Here is a 12,811-nt window from a genome sequence, read left to right as displayed (position 1 = left end):
ATCAATGCATGCAGTAGATATTATCTTCGAATATTTTTACTTATTGCCTTTGTTCCATTTTACTGCAAAAAATTTGTTGCTTCTTTCTGTGACGATACGGAACGAATTTGCAAATCCTTAAACGTAAATCATAATACAATTGTGCAAAAAAAGATAGTTTAAATTGCCATAGACGGTATCGATTTCCATAGGGAATATTGGTAAAAAGTAGCGCCAAGCCGCTAATTGAAACGTAACACCAAAACAACCAAACTTAAAATTGTACATTCTGCTTGTAATCGTTAAATACTGTTATTACGGAAAATAGTTTGGAATACAATTTTTGTGAGAGAATATTCGTGTGAACATAAATATAGGTAGTTTAACTTTGTAACTACTATCATCTCATATAATTGTCTTCTCCTACGCATGGTAGGCCAAACCGGTTCTCGCATTAGTTATTACCTCTTCTTACATTGAATGAGTGGCCCCTGAATTTGGTCCCAATGAAAAGAATACCAGTGGAAGTCGGTTTACTGGTATTCATTGTACCTATATGACCAATTTACCTAATTTGTGAATTTTATATGGTTTTGTACGGCCGTCCTTAGAAAGAGGGTGACTTCTCCAAAAAGTAGCAAAAAACAACAATTAAAATGACTATAAGTTTGAACAAACTTAAAACATGAGTGAGCGTTTGTAGCAAAAAGGCGTCAAATCCGTTAATATATATTAAGACCCCGTAGTAAGCGTTCAAAGATGTTTTGAAAGGGATATGAAAATACGAATGCTGGAGGGAGCGCGATAATATTAAAAAACGAAAATAATTAAGCGAAAATTGTGAAAATATTTGATAAAACTCAACTCGTTTGAAATAGAGCAAAAAAACTCTAGAAAAATTGTTTAGTTGCATTTGAAAATACACTATGAATTTTTTCATATCTATAACATATTAAAAAACTGAACAAAACGTGTTTTTAATAATTTTCAGACTTTAATTTGCGATTTTTTTCTATCGAGGGAATTTCATATAATTAACATGTCTGCATAACAAATGTAAATTATCTTAAAAAAATATATATCTTCAATAAATTATCTTCAAAAATAACTTTTTTTGGAACTTATAAATTTAAAGTGTCGACGTGAAACTTGTTATAGATTGGTAGAAATTTGTTATGCAGGGGCTTACGAAAGTGTCATGTTTTTGTACGCCACTTTTTATTGAATAGTCAATAGTTATTTACGTTATTAACAAATTGATAGGTTTGTGTAACTCATTACGCGAAAAATTAGAAATGTCACATTCTTCAAAAATTCATATTTTACACCATGGTTTATCATTCTATGTCCTTTTTTGTAATTTTACCACAGGTTGAATCGAATACCACGTAATATAACTAGAATTCGAAAATTTTATAGGATTTGACAACTCCGTAACCGCTGATAGATTGATGATTTGTCAAAGTGCAAATTGATGATTTGCACTTTGACATATAGATATAGATATTTTTTTTTTCATTAATAAGTCACTTTTGCAAAAATGACAGATTCTCAACTTTAGGATGTAGGTAAGGGTGTGTTGGTACTTTCCGGCTAGTCCAGTGAGTGGCATTTTGCAAGATATCGTGTTGTGTTTGAATGTGTTAAGATAGACACCCATATTTTCGTCCAACTTTCAGCCCACGTATTTTCCATTTTATTTCTATTGTGACAGATTTAACTGTGTGGACTTGTTCATTGGCAGTATGCAAGAGATCACGGCGTGTTTAAATGTATGACGATAATATTTGCCAGAGCCATCTTCACAGTCTATCGCGTTTGCAAGCCTTTGAGGCAAGGCAAACACATCTGCTGTTTGGTTTCCGCTGGATTCCGTATCAGCGACGTTTGTACTCGTATGTGGCAACAGTGGATGCGTTTGTGAAATAATGTTTGTTGGAATACCTACCCCAAGATACTTTTACTCTGTTTGCTTAATTATATGTAATTTTACTTTATACTACGTCAAATTAAATATACGTAATGCATGATTGTGACAACATATTTTTTGTAGCAACAATACCCCATATTCGAATACTCAACTTCAAATATTAACCTTTTTGGGTTGCGCTGATGTTTTAGGTGATTTTTTTATGTAAATGAAATTTACGGACAACAGTAAAGAATTATTAAACAATATGTTTTGATTATAACTAAATAATACAATATGATCTTAGACGGGAAATCAACGATGGTTTCTAATTAAAAAGCGATGTCCTTTTCGCCTAAATTGTTTAAAATTTTGTTGTGGTTGATTACATTACTTTTTCGGTTTCTTGCACGTGCAACGTGAGAGGATTATTGAATATAAATAATATTGCTTGGCATTTGACAAGCTAAAAAGAGGTAAGGATATTTCGTGAAAATTACTACTTTTCAATCATTCTGATACTAAAGCAATACTTATAAGATATTACTGTTTTTATTTTTCATTTCAAGCACCTTTTTTAAACATGGTAACGTCCGTAATCTATAAATAGTAGATCATTTTTATAAATTTAATATAATTAAAAAGGACAACTTCACGCAGTCATTCTCAGTCAGTCCTACTTTGATGTGGTAGTTATTAAGAATAGTGTAGTAATATCATATTACAGTATGACTAGAAGAGATTATACGTCATAACGTAGTAATTATATTATTTCTGATTCAACTACGATTATTACAAACGACAAAACCACTGTTTAACTTTAATGGCCATATCTTTATGGGTATGCTATATATTCCGAGCGATAAAAACACAACCGGGAATTAAGCAACGTTGTGCTTAATTGAAAAACACGGCCGAGGCCTACATAGGCCTGGGACCGTGTCGGTTTAGAGGACCAGTGGTCAGGCCAGGGGTGAAAAACCAAACCTCAATCGCCATTAAATAATATTTATTCAGAAAATCGAATAATCAACCATCCATAATAAGACTGCAGTGAATTTATACGCTGCAATCTCCTTACTAATTCTGAATTATCAAAGTCACCTTCAAATAAACTATCTATAGATTTAGAAACGTTTCTAGTTTTCAGAAACATAAGGATTTTTTGGTATTATACTAGCTCTTATATGAGCTAGGAGAAAAATGAGTATTGCTGATTTATTAAAATCCTGTTTAAACGGGGTATGCACACCGTTTCCTATAAAACTTTAAATACATTCCTAATACATCGAAACACGCGTTTATGCACCTGCATTTGTCCTGATAATATACAATGACGAAAGACAAAATATTATTTTTTTTATGAACACGCGTTCATTCATTTGTTAAAGTCCTGCAATCCAGTTTTTAGTCGTATTACGAATAATTTAAAGGGATTTTTAATAGATTAGCAATATTTTATTTCAATTGGTTTCTCTCCGTGCAGGCATTGCACGTGCTATTTCTAACCAATGTAAGAAAATGATTTGTTAGTAAATAAAGTTAAAATTACTACACGAAAAAATATGTACTTACCAAAATACATTTACTATTTGTGTTTACAGTAAATGTAAAAAGGCGATAAAGATGTTGTATGTTACAAAGTTCGTGAATTTATTAATTTGTTTACACAACAATTATCTACAATTTACAATTTAACACAATACCGTAGCGTGCCGATAACGATATTAAATAAGTTCATTTTCCTTTAAAATTCAGTGTGTCAGTTTCCCAAACATACTGTTAGATAGTTGTACTATAACGTAGTTATTTTAATTCGTGTGAGGGTAAATGCTGTTTTGAGGAACATCTTTTCACTTGTCAAAAAATAAAAATTCAAGAACCAATAAAGTAATTTATTGTGTTCTGCTCTATTACTGGTCAATGAAAGTCTGAAAGATATGTACTCTTCATCTTCAATTTCTCCTCTTTGTTATATTTGAATTTGGGACCCATTGCTTTGACAATGAGCCTTTAGGAGTCTCAGATTTGTGCTACTTCAGCGACCGATCTCCAATCATTGCAGGCCGAGGAACCTCAAGCGGCCGAAAAATATTTATGAAGAACGAAAAATTGTCAGTACTCATTTCTTAACACATTATACAGGGTTTTCTAATAAGAGGTGTTATTTTGATATTTTCAACCGTAAAAGATCAATGGTTTCGTTGCTTGTGTGGCATGTAGCGCCGTCTTGTTGAAAGTAAACGCTGTCCAAATCAATACCATCCAATTCCGGCCATAAAAAAATCATTAATCATCTCTCGATAGCGAAATCCATTCACCGTAACTGTTGCTCCAGCCTCATTTTCAAAAAAGTAAGGTCCAATGACTCCGCCGGACCATAAACCGCACCAAACAGTCACACGTTGAGGATAGAAAGGCTTTTCAAAAATAATTCTTGGGTTTTCCGAGCCCCTATTGCGACAATTTTCCTTTTTGACGAAGCCACCGAGGTGGAAATGGGCCTCATCACACAAGATGATTTGCATTTGATTCACTCAAGTGAATTTTAAAAATTTCAATGGGTTGTTGAAGCGTGTATCGTTCCATTTTTATTAATGACGTAGTTTCTACTTGTTAAATGTCAAAAAATGACAGCTTGAAAAGTAAGATCTACCGAAATAGCGGGCTATTCAAAATGACACCTCTTATTGGAAAACCCTATACAATACATAATTCTCGAGAAGCACGGTTGTAGACATTGCAGTCCGCTCTGGGTGCCGAATTTGCAAGGCGCTGATAATATCTCACACCTAACAGTCTAAAAACATCGCTCTTGCGAATATTTTTCATAAAAAAACGGCGATACATAAAAACACAAATCATCTGAATATTATAAGATTACCGTGATCACCATCCTTGACGCCTACCGGTTGGCTTAAAGCTGGCCCTGACTATAGAGCCACTAGTGTTCTCTGTAATGTTTGCTTCCCCGGTTTACAACCCCTGGGTCAATGTTGGCTGGGGCTGGCTAGAAACTACGGGGCACTAAAAACCACGAACAACACGCCATCCGCTTATCCGCTCAGTTAACCCGCTGATACTGACTAAATGTTTACATGGAAATCAAGCTTCACGTTGCTTGGTCGTTTTAAAACAATCGGTTTGTTTAATTTCAAGAAGTATTGTATCGAAGCTTTTCATCTTCATTTAACTTGAGTTTTCATTGAAATTATTGTGATTTGTTAACGATAGACATCAAAATCCGAAAAAAAAACCGAAATCAAATAAAAAAATTCGGACACCAACAATCCTTAAAACAGCTTACAATACATTATATTGTTCCTAAAAAACCTACCTACCAAGTTTGACAAACATATTTCAAAAACCTGCTTTTATCAACATTAAAAAATGATTGATTCGTTTTATTTTTATATTTGTGATGTATGGTAATAAGTTGAATATTTAAGCGATAGATGGCGCTATTCAAAAGCTTACTCCAGAGTTCGACAGATGTCGCTAGAGTGTAACAATTACTTGTGAGATGAGATTGACAGGGAACAAGCTTCTCAAACCAGAGAATTACCAACCCTCGGGTAAAGTACAGTGTAGCTAAATCCAGAACTTTTTTGCTATTTGTTTTTGGGGTGTTATGCCGTGTTGCGCTAACTCCTTCTTTAGCCAACGTTTCGGACAGCATTGCAGTGTCCATCATCAGGGCAGATGTGATATTTTTGTTTATTCCAAAATAACACATCTGCCCTGATGATGGAACACATCTGCGCAAAAATACTTTTGGCCGTGAAAATCTTAAATCAAATCCAGACCTATTTATTGTAACGTAAATAAACACAATTATAAGTAGAACCTTTTATTTTTTAACAAAGAGTTCCCAACACCTAAATCTGCAAAGTAAAGACAGATATAACAATATTTATTTAATTACAATACATAATTTTTTTTTAAATTAAAAATAACAAATTATAAAGATGAAAAATGATTTATAGGGTTTATGATCGTCCTCCCCACTTATAGATAAAATAAGAAATTAATTATTTTCTTTTATTTTTTCACTGTTTTCGTCTCCTGCAAAATTTGAACACATTTTAAACACCTATGAAGCGCAGAAATAACTTTTTAAAATAACAACATAATATGCAACAAAATGAAAAAGTATACACACTGAATACCGCCACTAAAGTAACTCTCCCTTGAAATTCCAAAGGTGCCCAGTCAAACGATTAATTACATAAATAATCCCGCTTTAAAATGATTACGGTCACCTTTACTTTAAAGTAAAAAATTTCCACCGACTACCGATTTTATTTTATGTTCCTGACTGTTTATATGCAGCAGGTCTCTAGGCAACCAATACTTAAAAACCTAGTTTAAGTGTCTTGCAGGAAAACATCGTAACAACGTTGTAACACTGTAAGTTACAAAGTATAGTTTGCTAGGTTTTACTGCCGGGCCATTTCTTGCGCGAAATGAGCGAGGAATAAAACTTGTCATAACTTTCAGCTTATGGAACTAAAATATATATAAAGAAGCCATGACCGAAAATTGTTTAATTATTTCGACAGGGTTGAACCTAAAATTAACAAAAAAACTCCCTCTTTAACACCTCGGATATTTTTTTAAATAAAACCCCCTTAGCGGTAGATTAGTTTTGTGTACTATACTACACAACCTGATACGGACTTATAAAAGTCTTTCTATCTTATTTTGTATTACAGTGACAAATATGATTTTTTGAAAGAGGTTACACAACGCTTTATATTATGTGCATTTAAAAGGTTAATATAGACACTTACAAATAATTCTAATAGATTCCAAATAGACCGCCATTGCTTTCATGTTGCGAAAGATTTGTAAAAGTTTGTGATTTTTTTTTATATGAAATAAAAAAAAGAAGTGACTTAAAAAATCGTTTTATTTTGAAATATTTTTTTTAATATTTTTAATTGCATATGACCGTTTGTAATTTCATAATCTGAAAAAAATTTTTGATTGATTTCAAAAATATTTATTAAAAATAACTTTTTTATAATTTTGGGATACCTTCAAAACAAGCAAATATTTTTTAGAATTAATTATACGGAATGGAAATATAACTAAATAAATAATTGATCTTTAAGGAAATTGACGAAAAAATCTCAAAAGACCACTGGGTTGGATAAATTTTATATTCATTTCTCACTAGTACCTACCTACTTACCTGTTATAAGTACCTAATGTGTTATATTAACGAGCTTTTCCAAAATAACACGTTTTTTGTCTAGTATTTAGTTATTTTCCAGAACAATAATTATTTTATATAAATACCCTACCAAATCACATAAATCAAAAATTTTACAAGATTCTGATAATTGTACTAAAATAACCAAACCAAATACCATTGAGTCTTCATTAAAAAGGAAAGAATTTCGTTATTATTTGTTTAATGTAGTGTGACTAAATAAAAACAAAAAAACATATTCCTTAATAAAAATGTAAGGCCCTAAATTTTTTATCACCATCGACCGTTTTCGGAACAACCCTTCTTTCGTCAGGATGGAATTTGTCAAAATCGATTGTCGGTGAAAATACTTGTTGATGTTCTGGAAAATGTTTATTTCATAGTATTATTACGGTAAGCCAAAAACTGGTTCACTTTTACGATCATGCAACTTGTAAGTATCTTAGAAACGATTATTATTGACTGAGCGTAACGAAGTCCAGCAACTCGACCGTTTTGCATTTTGTCTGACTGTAAATTTATGTTGGCCTTCCGTTTCTATTTTCAAAAATCTGATGCATCCACATTATCATTCAAGCAAGCCTTACTTTCACTATATGGTTAACTTTGTCAAGGTGGCTTGATTATTTTTTCAAATTTGAAATGTTTGTACTAATTTGGAAATTCGTATTTGCATTTTTCAAAATTATGCTACCTTGCATGAAAATGTTAAAAAATAATGATTATTGAGATAGTGATGTTTTTTTTGGAAAAATTGTATTATTGTTAATCTTTAATAAAAAATTATGATGCAGGCAAATTCTCCGATATGTGTTTTTTTTACTGTCTACAGCTGTGTTTTTTCCAATAAAAAATACTTATTTGAAATAAAAAAAAAGTTTAAAACAAAAGGTTTATAATTTTTTTTTGGACGCAAGAATTGCACCGTCCACAGAACTACTAAGTTGTGGTAACTGATTTGTATTTCTTTAAAATTGTATTAATGTTTGTGCAACAAAGACAGGTTTTAATTTAATTTAATGCTAGGTTTTTAGTTTGTTTAACTATCAAAGAATTTTATTTTTTCGCTTAACAGTTTGAGTTGAAAGTTGACTTTTATCCTGAAAATTATAACATAATAATATGTATGAACGTCGCCTGATAAAAATGTGATTTATCGAGATTCACATTAGATTTTACAGCTATGGATAATATCGGCTATGAAACATTAGGGCATAAAATATTTCAATTTAGTTCAATGGTTATAAATGGTTTACGTGCTTCAGATTTACTGTTCCATTGTTTTCGAAAATACTGAATAAGTTTGGTTAGTTTACTGGAAATTTATATATAAAATAATATGTAACTTTAACAATAATGTACATTCATAGCTGTAAAGGGTACAACATTATCACAATACTGGTAAATTAGTTGTGTACTAATTAGGTACATATGTTTCATATTGAAATTATAAATTCTTAAGACGCAGATTTTTTGCATTTGTGACATAAGGTATTTTACAATATTTTTGAATTATATCTACGGATTCTGAAAAAGTTTGCAGTTTATTTTAACCTTGGAAGCAAGTCAATCTTTTAAAAATAAAAAGAAAAACTCGTAGTCTTTTAACCCACAAAAAGGATTTTGGGTCTGTATTACAAAAGAAGGTAATTCTATTTTTATACCTCGGACATTAATTTAACACAGAAAAATATTTTTTTCAGTCTGAACCGCTTCTCGTATAATTTTAGTAATGTATGAAGAACCAGGGGCCTTGGGATGATAACACAGTTATTTAATGGTTCTAACACCATCGCCAACTCTTTGTCCACACTATAAGTTTCTGGGATTCGAACCTAAAGGTTGCGGGCTCTATTATACCTGGCAAAGACAAATAGCACTGTATGAACTTGTATGAAAATTAAAAATGCTTTTTATTCTCCATGTTTCTGTATGTCATATACCTTTGATGACTGAATCTTCCAGTCAAATACCTTTTTGATGATAAATAAATGAAAACATTTCCAGGTTACGAATAATCTGTCATTTTATGAAAAACTCCTACCACCTAAAATCAACAAAGCGGAAGATGTTGCTTGTGTAATGAAGGGTGACTTAGGTAGTAAAGGAGTTGAACCCATGACATGTGGTTGGGAAACAGACGCTTTTATAAAAAAAACCACTAATCAGCAGCCTATTACGAAAACTTGATATTTTATTTTAAATATCTATTTAAATATACACGGTGTCCGGAAACTCGTAGTACAAGCGGGAGACTGGAGAATCTACACCACATGGGGAACCCAAATAAACATAAAGTTTTTTGATTTGAAAATTTTCACAAAAAAAAAATATATATATATTTTTCGGCTATTTTAGGGTTAAAGTTTTTTCTGGTGTTAAGGGGTTAAACAACAGATGTTTTAACCTTGCTGAGCAAAAATATTTTATGATTACACCGGATTAAATGAAGGGTGATTTCAAAATAATGCTTCAAATCCGAGTTTCTTCATTTGTTTTACTTTCAAATAGTTTTAATTAGTTGGGTACTTTGATCTTCAGTAATAATTTATAAGAATTTGATTTTAAAAAAATCAACTTCTAACTCAATTTACTCGATAACGAAAGCTCAAATCAAAAAATATATACTACAAAATCGACTCCAAATGTGATGTAGATTCACCAGTTTCCCGCTTGTACTACGAGTTTCCGGACACCCTGTATATATAATATCGGCTTATCTCTCGAAACGTATTCCTATCGTAATAATACGGAGATCGTGGACGTTGCTAACGATCTGGCTAATACGGAAGTATTGGCAGTTGACCGATTTTTAAATCGCCCGACCCCCAGGAATAGAAACGTATTCCGATCGTAATAAGACGGAGATCGTGGACGTTGTTAAAGATGGAATACAAATACGGAAGTATTGGCAGTTTTAAATCGCCCGACTCCCAGGAATAGAAACGTATTCCGATCGTAATAAGACGGAGATCGTGGACGTTGTTAATGATCTGGCTTATATGGAAGTATTGTCAGTTGACCGATTTTTAAATCGCCCGACCCCCAGGAATAGAAACGTATTCCGATCGTAATAAAACGGAGATTGTGGACGCTGTTAAAGATCTAGCTAATAGGGAAGTATTGGCAGTTGACCGATTTTTAAATTACCCGACCCCCAGGAATAGAAACGTATTCCGATCGTAATAAGACGGAGATCGTGGACGTTGTTAAAGATCTAGCTAATACAGAAGTATTAGCAGTTTTAAATCGCCCAACCCCCAGAAATAGAAACGTATTCCGATCGTAATAAGACGGAGATCGTGGACGTTGTTAAAGATCTAGCTAATACGGAAGTATTAGCAGTTTTAAATCGCCCAACCCCCAGAAATAGAAACGTATTCCGATCGTAATAAGACGGAGATCGTGGACGTTGTTAACGATCTGGCTTATATGGAAGTATTGGCAGTTGACCGATTTTTAAATTGCCCGACCCCCAGGAATAGAAACGTATTCCGATCGTAATAAGACGGAGATCGTGGACGTTGTTAAAGATTTAGTTAATACGGAAGTATTGGCAGTTGACCGATTTTTAAATCACCCGACCCCCAGGAATAGAAACGTATTCCGATCGTAATAAGACAGAAATCGTGGACGTTGTTAACGATCTGGCTAATACGGAAGTATTACGGTTTTATCGCACAATGAAAATGTAATAAAGCAATAATACCCATTTGCAGCACTATCGATTTAATACGAAACTAAAGCAAATATGGAATGCATAATGGAATTGACCGAATTTCGATGCAAATAAAAACAGACCAAGTTAATTACATTAAATATTACATCTGAAGATACGTAAAGTTAGCAACAAAAGGCGAAATGCGAAAATGAAAGTATTTTTGAGGGTGAGAATAAAGTGGTACCAGTTGCACTCAAAATGCATTGAAATTGCAATATAATACCAACGCTGCACAGGCGTATTAGGAAGCCTTCGAAATTAAGACTTGTGTTCAGAAATGATTACCTTTTAAGAATCATTTGAAGGATTTATATGTCAAAAATAAGTCAATTTACTTAATTATTCACTTTTAATTTTATCATTTATAACACTTTTCAAATCTATATTTCCATTCCATTAACAAGCAAAATTATATACTTTTAATTTTTAATTTAATAATATACACAAATTTCAAAAGCTGAAATACGGGGTGTGTCAAGTTTGGAAGTAATAAGTCAAAAGCATGCAAAAAACTTACACGAGTAAAAAAAAAAATATATATATTTAATTCGTACTAGTTATATAATAATGAGAAGTAAGTTGTTCACTTTCCAGAAATGGAAAATAATGTTTTCATAGTTTTTTTTTTTTTAAATTAAACCGATATTTACTTAGAGTCCATTGTTGTTGATGTGAAATTATTTTTTCTTCTTTTACTTAAACCAATATATGAACCTATTAACCTTAAAAAGATGGTAATAGGTGTGAGGTTGTCAGTTTGGATTTAGTTAAAACACAAATAAAAATAAAACAGGCTGTCAAAACAGTCAAAACAAAGCGTGAAGATCACACGTAATATTATCCGGTTGTTTACAAAATAAAATGCATTATTTTCTTTTCCAGAAATTGTAACACCTACTAATCATTGTTATTTTACTGAAAAACAGTAGTTTTTCTATTAAAAGCGCGTATTAACCGTGTACCTACTTTCTGTATATTTACCAAAAGTTCTTCTCATTATAAATGAATAATATCATTCCCTGTAAATCATTCACGAAACCAACTTTCATCGGAGAAAAATGATATAAATTTCTTTGTCTTTTCTTGCGGGTTCTTAAGGGAAATAAAGCTGATAAGGTTTCGGCACTAAACCTTTGTTTAGGGCTGAAAGTAACAACGTAACATAGGGGTAGTAAACCTTTAATTGGAAAGGCACATTAATAAAAACATTATTAGATTTCTTAGTACTCATAAAACGGGTATTTTTCTCAGACAGTGAAGATGAAATATTTGCACTAATAAAATGAAAAAAGTAATATATTTCTGATGGGAAAATATTTTTGTATATAGAATTTAGTTGAAATGGGGTTTATACTAATAATATCAATTTGCTATTAAATAAATAAATGATTTGCATCTTCGCTTTTAATTCTTTTCTTTAAAAAATTTTTCAATTTATTTTCAATTTGGGAGGCGGGTATGGGTGCCGCCGTCCCGGGAACCATTTATTGAATTACCAACACCAATGCCATACGTAACCTCAAGTGGTTCGCAACGTTTGGTGACTTAGTAGTTCCCGGGTTCATGGGGTGAGGTTTATCTAGATATTGGCGGCGTGGATCTACTGCGTGGCGGGCCGGATCGGGAGAGACTGGTTGAGGAAGACTTTTTGACTTCTCCAGCCGCACTTTCTCGGCCCATCATTAGTGTAAAAAATGGTTTTTGTTTTTCAATTTATTTTCCATATTTATCATTCTTATTGCCTTTGGTATATTACTATTTTAATTATTTTTTATTTACAATTTTCTTAATTTTTTTATATGTCTTTGTGCACATATCCCCTATCCTATTACATCATTTGGCCTATATGATACTTTTAAATATGTTCTGCATAAACTGTAAAATAATTAATAAATTTTAATAACCCTACTAAAAAACGTATTCGAAAGAAATCTTATTAAATTAGACAAATATGTTACATAACAAAATTTAAAAAAAAACCTTG

The sequence above is a fragment of the Hesperophylax consimilis genome, chromosome 14 (genome assembly GCF_061612785.1).
Source record: "Hesperophylax consimilis isolate HC1 chromosome 14, BYU_Hcon_1.0, whole genome shotgun sequence".
NCBI classification, from domain to species: Eukaryota; Metazoa; Arthropoda; class Insecta; order Trichoptera; family Limnephilidae; genus Hesperophylax; species Hesperophylax consimilis.
Note: the sequence above shows the minus strand (reverse complement) of the source record.